This window comes from Electrophorus electricus, chromosome 13 (assembly GCF_041902795.1).
Source record: "Electrophorus electricus isolate QZ-2024a chromosome 13, ASM4190279v1, whole genome shotgun sequence".
Lineage (NCBI taxonomy): Eukaryota > Metazoa > Chordata > Actinopteri > Gymnotiformes > Gymnotidae > Electrophorus > Electrophorus electricus.
In genome coordinates, this window is record NC_137509.1 from 16125045 (window position 1) to 16140756 (window position 15712).

Sequence of the window (15712 nt, forward strand, 5' to 3'; positions counted from 1 at the left end):
ATGAAAATCTCAAATTTCTGCAATTCTAACAGATCCTGTCACTGTTTGGAAGGGTACTTAGCACTTCATTCCTAGCACTCTTGTCTTACATGAATTTTAACACGTTTCTCATTACCACTTCCATCTACTTCAGTATAAATTCTTCTTGTTTCCTTACCTACAATCAAGGATAGGGAAAAAGTGAAGCCAACCATTCTGGGAATGAAACAGAAGTAGATTGACCATAACACCAAGGCCATTAAACAACCAGTTCAGCAGAAAACCACCTTTACTGCTACATTGGCTCCTATTGGAGGGTGAGTCCATTACCACTTGCTCTCCCCAGGGACTCTTGGCTTGTGAGATTTTGTGAGTTTCTGCTGCGGTGGTCCCTGGACCTAGCACAGAGCACCACTGTACCCTCTAACTCATTGTCTTGCTCAATGTGGCAGAGTTTTGGAGTTGGCAACAGCAATTTATGGTGGGAAGATTCCATCCTATGACAGATTTACATCCATTTTTCATTGTTTTTCATTGTGTCTGCACTGCACTGCAATGGTTCAGTTTGGTTGTTGACTGCACAATTACCACACCTGGCAGTGAATAGAACCTGTAGAACCTTTTGGGGGCTTATAGGATGGATTGCCATTGGAGTTGGCCTGTTATAACTCCCTGTTATTGCTTCACTTATGTAACTGAATAACATCCTTATAGAACAGTCACAGGACAACTCCCAGAGCTGTTGTAGGGAATGGGCCTATGGAGCTAGGAAAGGTCACACCATAGACGTGTCATTTATGGATGGCTAACTTGATACTGAAGTATCAATATTTCAATTAAATTCTATTTTATCTTCATGGCAGTTTTAACAGACAGAGTCTCAAAGAAGATTTACAGGAACTAGGTCTAGACCCCTAATGAGCAGGCCAAAGTTCAAAGCTGACCATGGAATAAGATATATATATATATATATATATATATATATATATATATATATATATATATATATATATATATATATATATATATAAAATCCAAAGAAGATTTCAGGTAGTAAAAGATGTAGTAAAAGATGTAGAGATTTTCAAAAGTGTAGTCAAGTACACAGAGTTTACAGAAAAACAGGATGTTGCAGACAAAGATTTTTCAGCGGCTGATCAACGGCTGATCCTCTCAATCACGCCCTGTACCTGTGAGAATATGGTGTCAATGCTTGTATTTATTGCTGTCTGTGTCCACAATAAGCTCATGATCTGACCAGGGAAGCATTAGAAATGACGCTTCACATAATCAAGCATGGAGAGCAGCAAATGCAAGCTGAGCCTTCTTGTCCCACTGGAACACAACCCCCTTTGCTGTGAGCCAGTGTAGTGGTGCAGCTGTGGTCCCCACATGTGGCATGATAAGCAGATGCATGTCATCTCTTTCTTGCCAGGCATTTACTGGTTCTCGGTAGTGCTGTTTCCTTCTCCTTCTTGCCCAGCTAACCACGTTCAGCTGGCTGGACCTGTCTAGGAGGGGGCAGGCATAATGCTCAAGACTCAATTTGCTGGGTTCCGTCTTTGTCGTTGACCACCTTCGAGTTTGCAGATGTGCTGCTTGATTGGCTCAAGCTCGGCAGCAACCTACTTCTGACACCAATGTAGCACGGAAGAAGACTCTAAGAATGTCATCATCATTCAGAATGAACATGCTGTTTATTCAGACAAACACAGTAATAAGAGGGAAAACACAAGCAATAATATGGAAGTTAGGAAGTGTCACAGTTGGCTGGTCATACAGAAGGAAGGACACCCCCATCTTGCTAGGGATCGCACTACATACCTGCCACATTCCCAGTCCACTGCCTACAAATCACCTTCACCTGTCCCTTGGTCTCTCCCTCTAGTTAAACCCACAGGTCCCGAGTGAAAGCACTGCACATTAGTGGAATGCCGGACTGCTCACTTCCACCCTGTATATCGCTACGCAGAGTGTTGGACCGACTATTGTCTTATATTTGTTGTGGTTTTCACATATTAAATGATGGGGAATAAAGAGCATTTTAGCTTGACCTTGCCTCTCGCTTCCTCTGTGCTGCAACCGTCACAGGATGAAGATATTCAAAACACACAAGAACACAATAGACCTACTCCTAACTAGTAATTACACTAAAAGAGAGATGACTAAACTAAATCACACACACAAATCCAGTCTTCTAACAACACTGATAAATGTTTAAGTAAATAAACCTGTGGAGAGGCTCATGTGCCTGACCAGTGCCTCTCCAACGTCTCAGTACATTTCCTTATTGTTGCAGTTGCTTTGATATATGGTGGTAAGTCCAAGAGCACAGAGACATAGTACAGGCTTATTATCACAATTACTTGCTACTATTATTTTCAGCATTGGAAAAATTTTAACAATAAATGTAATAAATAAGTACTAAACATGTGGCATGATATTGATATGTGTGGATATTGATATCTTCACCATCCAACTCTGCTCTGGATGCCTGCCTGGTAATACCAACACCCTGTCTTAACGCCCTTGTGCTACCATAGAGTACACGTATGGTGCACACTTCAAGGAGAGAGCAACGGTGGCAGAAAAGACTGCTGCCACTGCTGCCATTGCCCCCAGTAACACAGCACTCAACATTGTCAGCTGCGAGGATGTCCGAAATGCCTAGGAAAAGGATGTGATACTCTGTCAGGCATGGAGATGGCTTCAACCAGGGAAAAACCAAGTTGGACAAATATTACGCCAAATGCCCCATTTAGTCACTCCCCTCTGGCGTGCCCCTGGAGAGGTTCGCTCTGCACGTCCTGGGCACCCTTCCCACCCCTGACACCAGCTCTCGCCCAACACAGTGCGACCTGCGCCATTATCTACTGCTGTTGGCATTCTGCAGGGGTCAACTGCATTCACTCCAGGTCTCTTGATGTTCAGCAGTGATCTCAGAATGCCCATGGAGCTTGTGTTTGGTTGTCTGCCGGGGAGTTTACATCTTGCCCTGTTGTGATTGTGGTTGTTTGATTAAATACACCCCACCTACCATGCATTTGTGAAGTGTTTCTTGAATGCCTACCTAGATATTCATGCACCATACATGTCAGCCTCCAGGTATCTTGCTTTTATTGCAGCCTTATATCTACAATTATTTTTGCTATTAAAAACTAAATGTATTCATATCTACAGATGCCTGAATTATCATAATCAGATGCTGGACTTGTCCTGATGTAGATGGAGGTGAGAATGGACACCGTAGGGTGGGGTTGGTGCAGGAAATGTCTTTAACATGACACTTTCACTTAAATTGCCAGTCTGAAAGTCTGTATTCTGTGACAGCCTACGTGAATTCAAGTAGCTGGATTAGGAATAGGAACTGCTGTTACACTGGTCTGCACTGCCATTTGTCTTCCATCACTTGTTTCTAGCCAGCCTTATTCATCTGCAGCCCTCTCACCTCCTTCTGGGTGTCTTTTGCTGCCACAGCAGGAAATGCCAGTGTGCCAAGGTTCCAGCATGGCTGAGGGAGGATCACATTACCAGCTGCATAATCATAGGCCCAGAGTGCCAAGATTCTGCAACTACAGTTTCCTTTTTGCTCTTGCCTTATTTGGAGTCTCTCTTATATCCTCTCTGCCAGAAGTCTCACCTCTGTCTGCCACAGAGTGGACTTGGTGTGGCCGCTTAGTAGCAAACAGCAGGTGCCAGCCCCGTAATCCTGGTGGCACTGCTACCAGGAGGCCCCCTAGTGGTTGGTAATCATGGATCTCTGGCATATATCAGTTGTGGCTACATAAAATATCAGGCAGGTTCCCAGAAATAAAAGCACACTATACTATTCCCAGGTTTTGGACTTGCATATGATCAGATATTCTTACATGAACAGGAAACATGCATACAGTAATTTTTACTTTGTCACATGCATTCATTTATTGACTGTCCTGGTTGGCCAGGTAAGGCATACATCTTATTGTAGTCATGCCCGTAGCCAGCTATGTGGTCACAGAGGTCTTTTTTGGGGCTAAAAATAAAATTTGAAGCACAACTGGATTTATAAAATCAGCCATTGACAGCTTCTCCAATAAGACAAGTGTATGCTTGAATCAGTTTAGACTTATGTAGTATCGACTGTGTGTGAAAGAGCCTGCGAATACAGCCCCTTGTATCATCAGCACATCCAGTGACAGCAACTGTAATTTATGCATGTTTGCAGCTGCACTGCAAGAGGTCATTATCTCTTTCATATTAATAGCTTAGCTAACATATCACACAGCATTTCTGATTCAAAATAATTGTAGGCCATTTCAAAGTCAAATTTAAAACGAATTTTAGTGTACAATGACATTAGCTCATAACGCTGTTACTCTCAAGCTTTTTAAAAAAAAATTGTAGGTAGCTAAGGTGACAAATAACCTTATCTTAATTATCACACTTCATATTGTAGACCTATGTATTTTGATGCTTTAGATAAAGTTATTATGATTTTATTCATTCAGTTAAATAAAATGTAGTCACAGTATTCTGGGCACCCAGACAGAGGGACACACCCACAAACACAGCACCTGCCTCACTCCCAATCACCTAATTACTGAACACAAGCACTTCTCTGCTTTATTTAAATCCCACAGGTACTCTCCTCCAGTGCTACACATGGCTTGCCTACAGCTCCTTAGAACACACCAAAGAGAAGTCTGCTCTTACTGCAAACATGTTTATATTAGTACTTTCTTTGGTTTGCTGCCAGCTCAGTACTGTGCTTTTGTTTCTGGTTTCATGGAGAATAAGGACTCTCCTTACTCAAACTCATGTTTCCTGACTTCCCTGCCACCCTCATAAATTTTGAGTTTTGGGGGGAAAGAGGGTGATCAAAACAAAATATTCTTGTAAATAGTAACAGGTCTCTTTCTACATATGTAATGTTTATATGTGTAATTTAACCCTTTAGCACTGTACACAGAACAGGGTTCACCAACTTCTGTATTCTACACAGGGATACATGTGGACACATGTGGGCACACAAATGGACACAGTCACACACTTGGACATTTCACTGGCTCTGTTTATAAGATATACTGAGTCTCCTACTGTGTTACTTTAGTAGTGTTGCTGAGTTTTTGCTTTGCTTAGCAGAGAAACACTTGGCTGTTTATCTGAATAATTATTTTACTTAATTAAAACTGAATAGCCAAAAACACTTTTATATGACCGCATGTGGCTTCCAGCAAGAGAGAGATCTTCTCTTCATTAGTTTTAATAGCCTAGGCCAAAGTTTTTTTTCCTAATAGAATTGTTTCCATTTTGCCTTAATTAAATACCACCATATGGCTAAGGTTGCTACAGTGATTATCGCACCCTCTTTTTAATCAGGCAAAGACAGAAGTGCAGAACCTAAGTAAGAAGGGATTTAACCCAACCACTAATGTTGTGAGGTTGCATTCACTTTTCAAACTATAGACTTATTACATCATCAGACAAAATCTGGGGTCACATTCTCAATCTAGCAACAATAGAATCCCTTTACATGCAATCAAATGACAAATTCAAGCACGAGACATATTTTCTGCAGTAGTGACCAACCTGGCCTGGTTTTAATATTGACAGCTCTGACTACAACTTTGAAAAATCTCACTGTAATCGCTCTGTGTTATATACACATTTTTTATCATAATTTCCACTTGCTTGAGCTTAATTGAAAAGGATGCAAATAGTCCCCTCTCTTGTTTATATAGGTCTGAGTTGGCAGGCAACAGATCGTTGATCCGCTTATAGGACTTGAGAATTATAGGATCCTTTTTAAAGATTACATAGTTGTTCATGGATTACATAGTTTGATAGATTTATAGCTCTATTATACATAGATTATATAGTTTTGTAGATTTATAGCTCTATTATACATAGATTACATAGTTTTATATATTTATAGCTCTATTATACATAGATTACCTAGTTTTATAGATTTATAGCTTTATAGCTTTCAGAGTTGAAAATCCAGTAATAAAGGCTAAAGAGAAGCTAGAGGAACAAGGGGGATACAGCAGAGGAACTCTTTCCCAGCTGTCAGGGACACATGCTTCTCTCCATGGTACTGGCTAGAGCCCCGCATTTCATTGTTAATGCTGATTACTGCACAAACATAATTGCTATCACATTTTATCAGGTATTCATCATGGCTTGACACACTAATGTGGTGCAGTCTTGATTGATGGTGCAGTGAATTGACTGTTGTCTAACTGTTTAGAGTGACCATAAAATAAGTAATGTCTTTGCATTAAATCTCAGAAATTAGGCATCTGAATGTTTGCCTTGTAAACAATTAACTGCTCTGAAGGCATGAAAACTATGTTGTGATCACTTAAAGACAATGTGATCAGGAAACTGTATGACCTAGGCACAGTGCATTTGCAGAGCAGTAGTTCTTATTAATTGCCTAGGACAACACAGAAGCAGATTTCTGTCTAAAAATGTTAGACAAGCTACATCCAAACAACTCACCTGGCATGTCATATTAAAGTTGGACTTCATGCAAATAAACCTTGTGGACTTGACTATAGAATACCATTTTGACAAATAACAGTTAATAACAGATATTATAAAGTTTGAGCTGTAAGGATATGAACTATCAAGCTGGTAAATACATAGCAATGACTGAAAGAAAGGATCCGTTTGGAATTCTCAGGATAATTAATATCCTCATTTATAACCACCAATCAAATTTTAGGAAGGTGGGAGATTTGCACAGAAAGCTTTGTGGTTCAAGATAAGTGTTTCTTAAACATAAGTCTTTCTTAAATGGAAGTCCACTATAGGAAAGATTGAGAAAGATTGGGAAAAATGGGATTGTCTGAAACAATGAAGCAGAGCGATCTTGTTTGTTTGTATATATGTCTGTGTGTGTGTGTGTGTGTGTGTGTGTGTGTGTGTGTGTGTGTGTGTATGATAGACATAAGGTTTTGTAAGTGTTTATGTGGCCATGGTCTGTAAATACTTGTGCCACATTTGTTGCTAGATAAAATGGTCATTCAAGCAAAAATGATTGCTCATGGAAATTGGAGGTTAAGGTATCTAACCTGAATTTACAGAGTACACAAAGTGTTTTGGCCAGTGCAGCACTCAGATCTATAGAGTTTTAGATGTTGGTTTGTTTACAGAAAGACTCCTCAAAGTCACACTCCCTGTCTTCATCAATGTTACTTCAGCCTGGTATGTGCACCTCCAGGCTTCTTTAATTTAACAGCACGCATTGCAGTCTTCCTCCTTAGAATAACAACTTTCTGCTCCCTTGCCCTAATTTCACTTTCAACCCTCACTTTAAAGCTGTCTCTCACATACACAGAGAGAGAGAGAGAGAGAGAGAGAGAGAGAGAGAGAGAGAGAGAGAGGGAGAGAGAGAGAGATCGCATGTACTGATCAAAAACATCAACTGAGTAACAAAGAAGATAAAAAAGTTAAAAGTTTTGGACTGAAAAGTATGGAGTGAAAAGAAAAAGGGAATTAAAGTTTGTAAACTCTTCAGGTAACTTTCACATTTTGTTTTGCCTGATACATGAGAAATTAATACTTCTCTCCATGTTGGAATAACACTCTGTTTAAATGAATGAGACTTAAGCAGTCACTGCTTAAATGAAGGAATCTTCCTATCTGAACTAACCCAATCTGTATCTTTGGGGAATCCCACAGACATACAGTGATTGTCAGAACAAGAGTGTGTATGAGAAAGAGTGTCCAGTTGCATTTGGAGCAGATAAGAAGGTATACAGGGCCACAAGAGACTTGCCTGAGGGCCATATAAGAGTGTCTGGCAAAAGATGTGCAGTCTGTTAGATCAAGGTGTCTTCTTCGGATAAATCAGAAAGGAAGGATTTCCAAACAATGGACAAGCAGATAAGGTGCCTGCATGGCTTCATGTACATGTAACCCCAAAACATGCAGGTTAGGTTAAAGTGGCTACCCCAAAAACTGTCCTAGTCTGAATGTGCGTGTGAATAACTGTATGCCTGCATGGCCAGTAATGGATGGCGCTCTGCCCTGGGTATTATGCTCTCCTCCTGTGCCTGATGCTGTCCCTCAAGGGGCTGTGGTTTCCGGATGAGAGTACGTTGTGCTTAATTGGCTGGTGCTTCTCACAAAAGCACAGTGTGGTGTGTTGACTGTAAAGCTTCTTTGGGTACTGACAAAGGCACTGTATAACTTCATATCATACACAGCTCCTGTAGCATCACTCACAGTCACACGTTCTCTTTACGTGAATTAGAATCAGTCTGTGGACATGGTAGGCCATATATTCTTAATTTACAAAAAAGGACACAATATCAGTCTCTGACTGTGAAGGAGAAGTAATGCTTTATTTGATTATAAATGCTAATGTATATATTTCTTATATAAAGGTCTGTAAACTGAAAGAGAGGCCTAATTTACCACATTGCAGGGCCAAGAATTATGTCAACACTTTTCTTGCCATCAAACTGACAAGGGACAAAAGGAGAGGAGGAGATGAATAATGGACAGATTGAAATGGAGAGAGAAAATAAAGGTAATTGAGCCTAAGGGAGAGTATGTGAATGAATATTACCATAATGGTTAGCAATGGATGGTTAGCACTTTGTGTGTGTGTGTGTGTGTGTGTGTGTGTGTGTGTGTGAGTGTGTGTGTGTGTGTGTAAGAAAGGATGCAGGATACACTGATTAATACTGACATTTCACACATCTATCTCACACACACTGAGCAAACTCTCATACAATAATCGAGTCTTCTTGATTGTAAATTGGTTTGACATGTCCATCAAACACAGACAGACAAATGGGTGTATGTGGGTGTGCAACTGCCTTAGCTTCTGACTAGATAGAAACAAAATATTCTGGAAAGATTAAGCTATTTTCTGATCATCAGGTTTTTCTGATCAGTAATTTTTATTATTATTTTTTTTTTTTGCATGAAAATAGACCTCTATCATACAGACGTAACAAGGTGATGAGATCAGACTAATGACATCAGACTAATGACATTTTATACTTTGGCCTATATATTTAAAATATAAAAGATTTAGTGATAACATATAATTAAAAATGTTAAGATAATATACATTTTTGTGAAATAATAACTAATATACTATGAAATTACTAATTTGGACAGGCAGAAACATAGAGCTCAATGTAAATGTAAATCTCTTCATTTTGTGCTACATGACTAAAGTTTTAAAACAATTTTTGATATCACAGTTGTATTAGAGGATCCAGTAACTGGAGGGTCACCAAGAATGCCAGGAATCCCAGGACTGACTGACCTGGTCTGCCTATTTAGTCACTGGGCTGAAGACAAGAAGATTGCTAGTCCCAGGGTCCTGGATATGACTGGTCTGTCACATTGCCCTGCAGAAGGCACTGTCTGTTTGATGATGCTGAGCTGCTCTTAGCTTCGGCAGAGTTCAGCAGCGATGGTTCCAAATTTATGGCGTGAAGTCGGACGTTTACGTTTGTCTTCATTACAGTTCATTACTGCGGAGAAGTCATCACACACTCCTCATTGGCATTTCAAAACTCTGTTCCCATGTTGCGTTTTCATGCATTCTCAAATCTATTCAACAGTTGTATAACAGATGTGATTCTGCGCATTCGTGTGATGAATGCTAAAGTGGGCAATTAAAACGTCATTTAACGAAAGAGAAGAAGTTGAAGAAGTGGGTTGAGTGGGTCATAAACTTCAGATTTGAAAGTGACATGACAGCAGTGACAAAAGAGGAGAATAACACCCATTTATTACTTTCTCAGTATGTCTGTACCACTTTTTCCATTCTACGTTCTCTTCTTCTCTGAAACAGGAGAGGGTACTTAAGACTACTTAAGTGGGTGAAAACTAAAAGTTCTTTAGTGTCTTCAGCAAGTTAAATGCTTTTGTGAGGAAACTGAAATGACTGATTTTTTAAATGACTGACGCATATAGATACTTGGGCTTTTGTTTCCACAAACAAATTTCAGGTCAAGGGTTATCTTACTGGTGTGAAATCTACAAAAAAAGAGAAACTTTCATTTAGAAAAATTACCACTTGTTTATAGCCCATATGATTTTAGTTGAATCCTCATTTATCAATCCTACATTATTAAATATGTGTACATTAGAAAAAAACAAAACAATAAACAGCAACAATCAATAGATTAGAAACTCATGTATCTGAAGACAGTAGACCTCTAAACTGGCTGAGTAAATAAATCAATAATAAATTAATCAACCTCATTAAAATAATTAATTTATTGATTTATTCATTTTAAAATATACTGATTTATTAGGGGATATATCGATGAATTATTGAAAGATAGATTTATAGATTAATTGGCCAATGGATTTATTTAGGGATATTTTTGATAACCTACTGAAAGATTTTTTTAAGGATTACAAGGTTTAAAAAAATGAGAATTCAAATCCAAATGAACAAATAATTCAGTGTTCTGATTGAACAGTAGACTTGTATGCTCTGTGCATAAAAAGTGGAAAGTGACTATTAGATAACTAACCATCTGATCTTTGCTACTGAAGCCTTTCGGTGACTTCCCTCAATAGACAGAAGTGCTTCTCTTTATTCCACATTGATGCTCTGATGTGCTGTATCATGACTCACAGAGTTGTACTATGCAGTTAAAATGCTACCAGCATGGAGACCTACTGTCTAATCAGAACTCAATCTTAATGAAACCCACTCCTCATGTGCCTGTTTGAGCATAAATCATTCAGTAAATCTTGCAATAAATACATCAATATATCCTTACATATATAAGGTTCCATCAATAAATATAGCCAGGTAGGAATTTGAAGCATACAGGTGCAAGGAAAATGTCTGTAAGTCCTTTAGAATTACCTGGATTTCTGCATTAATTACTCCAAAAAATGTGATCGGACCTTTTTCGAAATCATAACAGTAAATGAAATCTTCTTATCAAGAAACCCAGTACTTACACAACACAACACTGCCATAAGCATAGTGGAGATACAGTTTAAACCATCAAGGTCATAAATAGTTTCATATATACAATCCTCTAGGGTGAACAGCCTCACCCACAAGGGCATGGCTGGTACACACAATCAGGAGCAGTGATAATGGCTAGAACAAAACCTGGCAGCCACACCAGGAATGATGGCAATTGGAGTCAGATGTCCCCGTCAATTTACATTATTTAGTTTACACTTTTATCCAAAGTGACTTACAATTTGACCAATTGAAGGTTAAGGGTTTGGTTAGGAACCCAGCAGTGGCAACTAGGCAGTGGTGGGACATGAACCAACAACCTTCTGATTACAAGTACCTTAACCATCAAGCTACCACCACCCAATTTAGGTATGGGTTTGACCTGGCCTGAATGATTAAAAAAATTCTGCCCCTCACAAAATAATTTTGTTGCCATATGTGTAATATGGCACTGTATGGTACTATCAATGACATTTTATAAGAACTCTGGAAAGACTGAAACAGGCTTGGATCTCTTTGGTTTCTAAGGGATTTCAATACCTTGGGGCCTGGGTGACTTTCTCAGACCATTGAATGCCAAGCTGTGTGAAGAAATTCTACTACAGAATGTCAAAGCATCTATCTGTGATGAAAAGTTCAAAAGTCAGGTATGTATAGCATGACTGAGCTAAATTACTAGAGTAAATTACCAACAGAGTGACCCAAATGGACGACATTCTATATTTTTGAATGACCAAGTCATAAAGTCTGACTCGCCAGATCACATTTTCCATCATTTTTCAGACCTTGTGTTGAATAAAGATGTGACACTTCAAAACATACTTTGTGTTTTGTATTAATTAAAACTCTACTTATCATTATGATTTAAATCATGTTAGGTGCTATTCATATAGAAATTCATGTAATTTATGAAAAATAACGTGTTCATAAACATTTTCTTGCAACTGCATCTAATCCCAATTCATACCAAAAATGTTAAATTGATTTATCTAGTTATGTATAATTTGCTTAGTAATTAGTTCATAGGAGTTGTCGTTGATCACAACACCACAAAACCAGTATACAGGAAAACCAGCACACAATATACATATACAAAGTGTTCTATGACTAGTACGTTCCAAAGTCCAGTAACCTACTAATTTATTTTTTAGTAATTTCTCCCCTTCCAGTGTAAAATGTGTGTTCCTTATATCGTGTGAATCTTGTAAGCTTTATCTAATGTAAGATTTACTTTCAACAGTCAGAAAGTGAATGCCCATTTTATATACCACATCTCTTTGTGTCTGAGCAACCTATCTAGATAGCAAATGAAAGCTATCTAGTGAGCAAAAGTCTTATCCAAATATACAATATAATTTTGTGACAGCTCTGCACTTATACTGAAATGTTGATTGTACATGTGGATCACCATATGGTAGGGATTGGCTTGGATTAACACATTTTATGCATATTAGATTTTATAGATCACAAAGCCTGTCTAAGACCATAGTTTCATTTTCATCCTGACAGAAAACAGAAAAAAACACCATTTTGTCAGTATCTGAAAGGCTTGCCAAGTGCCTGTGCTCATTTGCTCCACTAAACTCATTGATAGTTTTGTATATGTATGGTTGGGTTACTTATTTCCTACCTTGCGTGATTATATTTAATTCTCCTTGAGATGTGTAGCAGGCAGCAAGTTTGTGACTGGCTGATTTACAGTAGTGGTGTTTTCTCATATATCTCTTCAATTTTTAAAGAACATTTGCTGAATGTTTAATATAAAACTGTAGTTTTGTATTATTCAAGCATTTCTAATACTTTGCAATATGTTCCGTAGCTTGACTTGACTTCACTTACCCGATGGTTATTCTTCTCCAAACTGCAGTTATGACTGCAAATTCTTATGGAATTTGAATTTAAAACATGTTATTTCTGAATATGGTCAACATATAGATATTATAATTTATAATGGGTGTTTTTATTAAATAATCCTGAATATGAAAATGAGTGTCATCTAGACTGGAGGGACAGTCAGTGAGTCAGCAAAGTAGATAAAAGAAATCTAAATTAAAAAACAATTAGGTATTACAATTTGTGTTTGTGTGTGTATTTCGGAGGGGAGGTTATTATGTGTAGGTGCTGAAAATCATGCATTGAAACTCAAGCTTAACAGAGAGGAGTTACTGAAAATCTGGTATGAACCAAAATAGTTGAAAGGTCCAAAAATGGGTGTGTATCAGATCATGCTTTGTGTGTGTGTGTGTGTGTGTTGTTTATACTGAATTAAATGCAGAGAAGTCACTGCGGTTCGGTAAGCAGAATGTCAACAAAATACTTTATCATTATTCACTACATGCTTCTACTAGGCTGACATAATATAGATGTTTATTTCTGTGTTGCTCTGGAAAGCATGAAGCGGTCCAAAACAAAATTTGTAATCAATAATTCACTAAAACACTAAAAACTGCATTCTTATAGCACTGAATATAAAGAAACAAACAGTGGACTAAAACAGAATAACCAAGATTTTTAAAAAGATAAATATTACAATTTGACAGATATTCTTTGGTGTGTCTGCGTGTGTGTCTGCGTGTGTGTGCGTCTGCGTGTGTGTATGCGTGCTTTATAGGGCTTATAGTGTATAACTAACCACTTATGTGGCGCAGAACTCTTCACTTTAATCATCGACAAATTTGTTAAGAATAAGAATAGATGAACCATTAGCTCATAATATGTTACCCTTTACTAAACACGCATGCACATATTAATATTTATACATGCACACAGGATGGATTTGACTGTCTCCCAGTGAACAAGAAACATCACAGACCACATATTCAACACTGGACTGGCCTTCCTCTATCACTTAGGGATTATCTCCAAAAATGATTCAAAGAGTCTTGCTATTCAGCTCAATGTTAATTAACCTATCCTTCTAAGCCTAAGGACTGGCTAATTCCTTTTTGGTTATCAGAAAGAAGAGGTAAGAGTTAGGTTCTTGTTTACACAAGAACAATAACTTGTAAATCACTGCTTAGCTCTGTGACAAGTTTTATAAATCTTTATATATGTGTACAAGAATGCCAAGCAAATTTTTGTTTCATTATCCAGTCACTGTTAGCATTAATTTGATTGTTTGTCTTTGTCTTAAGGGAAGGGCAAAAAGATTGGATCGATTTGCCAATGTTTATCAGCCAGTTCTTGGAAATAACTGAACATCCTGAGGTAGAGAGTCCAAGGTGGAGAATAAAAAAATCAGTGAAGCACTGTTGCTGTTACAGTTATTTGTACACCTGTGTTGTATCTGTGTCTGTATGTGTGTGTGTGTGTGTGTGTGTGTGTGTGTGTGCAACATTAAAAATTAATCTTGTTAATTTTGTTGTTGTCAGCCCTATGTAGGAAAAGGAATACCATTGTATGTCTACTGTTTTATGTATTGTGTAATATTTTGTGTGTTTTCGTGCATGCACAGTGTATGTGTGTATTTGTGTTTTTAATTTACATAGCTGGAGGGTTGGAGTGGTTTGTATGAAGCACCAGCAAACCAATGTTCTTTTGTGTGGTACACATCAGAATAATGGAATGCAAGCATGAATAATGCACCTCTTTATGAGGAGTACCTCTTCATATGACTCATGCAATAAACTATTAAAATAAATAAATACTCCAAAAGACAGCATCACGATCGTGGAGGTGGTAAAAGTATGTGTATATTTGTCAAATGTGACAACCACATTACATTTCTTTTCAGATGTATCTCATGAGCCAAGCCAAACCCAAACTTTTCCTGAACCTTGAAAGTTGTATATCATTTTTGCAAGAAATGGAATAAACTTATAAACAAATATAGTCCACATACTTTCAAATGTATGTTCAATATTATATACATTCAAAGGTATATTACTTCCTAATTTGCTTCAGACTGTCTACTTCCTAAAGTGGATATATCCTTGGGGATTTAACTATAAGAATATTACACACACACACACACACACACACACACACACACACACACACACACACACACACACACACACACACACATCATTAACAAAAATCACATCCTGTTGCAAATTCAAACTATGCAGGCCAAAAAATTTAATTGCTTGAGCAGTACTAAAGTATTTTATTCTGTATTTCTATCTCACAAGTTTACTGTAGGATTTTGTATATTTTTTGTATACAGTATATTTCATAACATTGTAAAAAATAATGTAGATTATATAGTAGAATATTTACACACTATATAAACATAGTTGGAAACTTCCGTCTGATTTTTGAGACATACTTAGTGAACAGTAAAAGAGTTAAAATGTGTGTTTAAAGCAGTATCTAGTTTATATATTGTACAGTTATGTTGTTGAGGCAGCCTTTTATTGGTCAGCCAGACTCTTGACCTCTTTTCAAATCATAAAGCTTTGCTGGAAATTTCTGTCGGTACTTTGAAAGATGACTGTCATACTGAAATCTGTTCTATGTTCCTCAGCTCATTAAATTGGTCCCATTGGATCTGCTGTAGACAATATTGGTATCCATCATCAGTCAACCATAGTGTGCTCACAATAACACATCTAAATAATTAATTATTAATAATTTATTAATAATTATTAATTAAATCATTTTTAATTGCTATGTATAATAAATATGCCTACATTAAAATTACCATATACAGTTTTCCCTTTGCAAGAATTCATTTAGGAGCAGTTACCCACTTGCTCCAATCTGGTATCAGATCATTTCAGAGATATCCTTCTCTGAAGTCTTCTTCCGGATGCGGCGGACAGTCTAATATTCTTTTTGGTGATA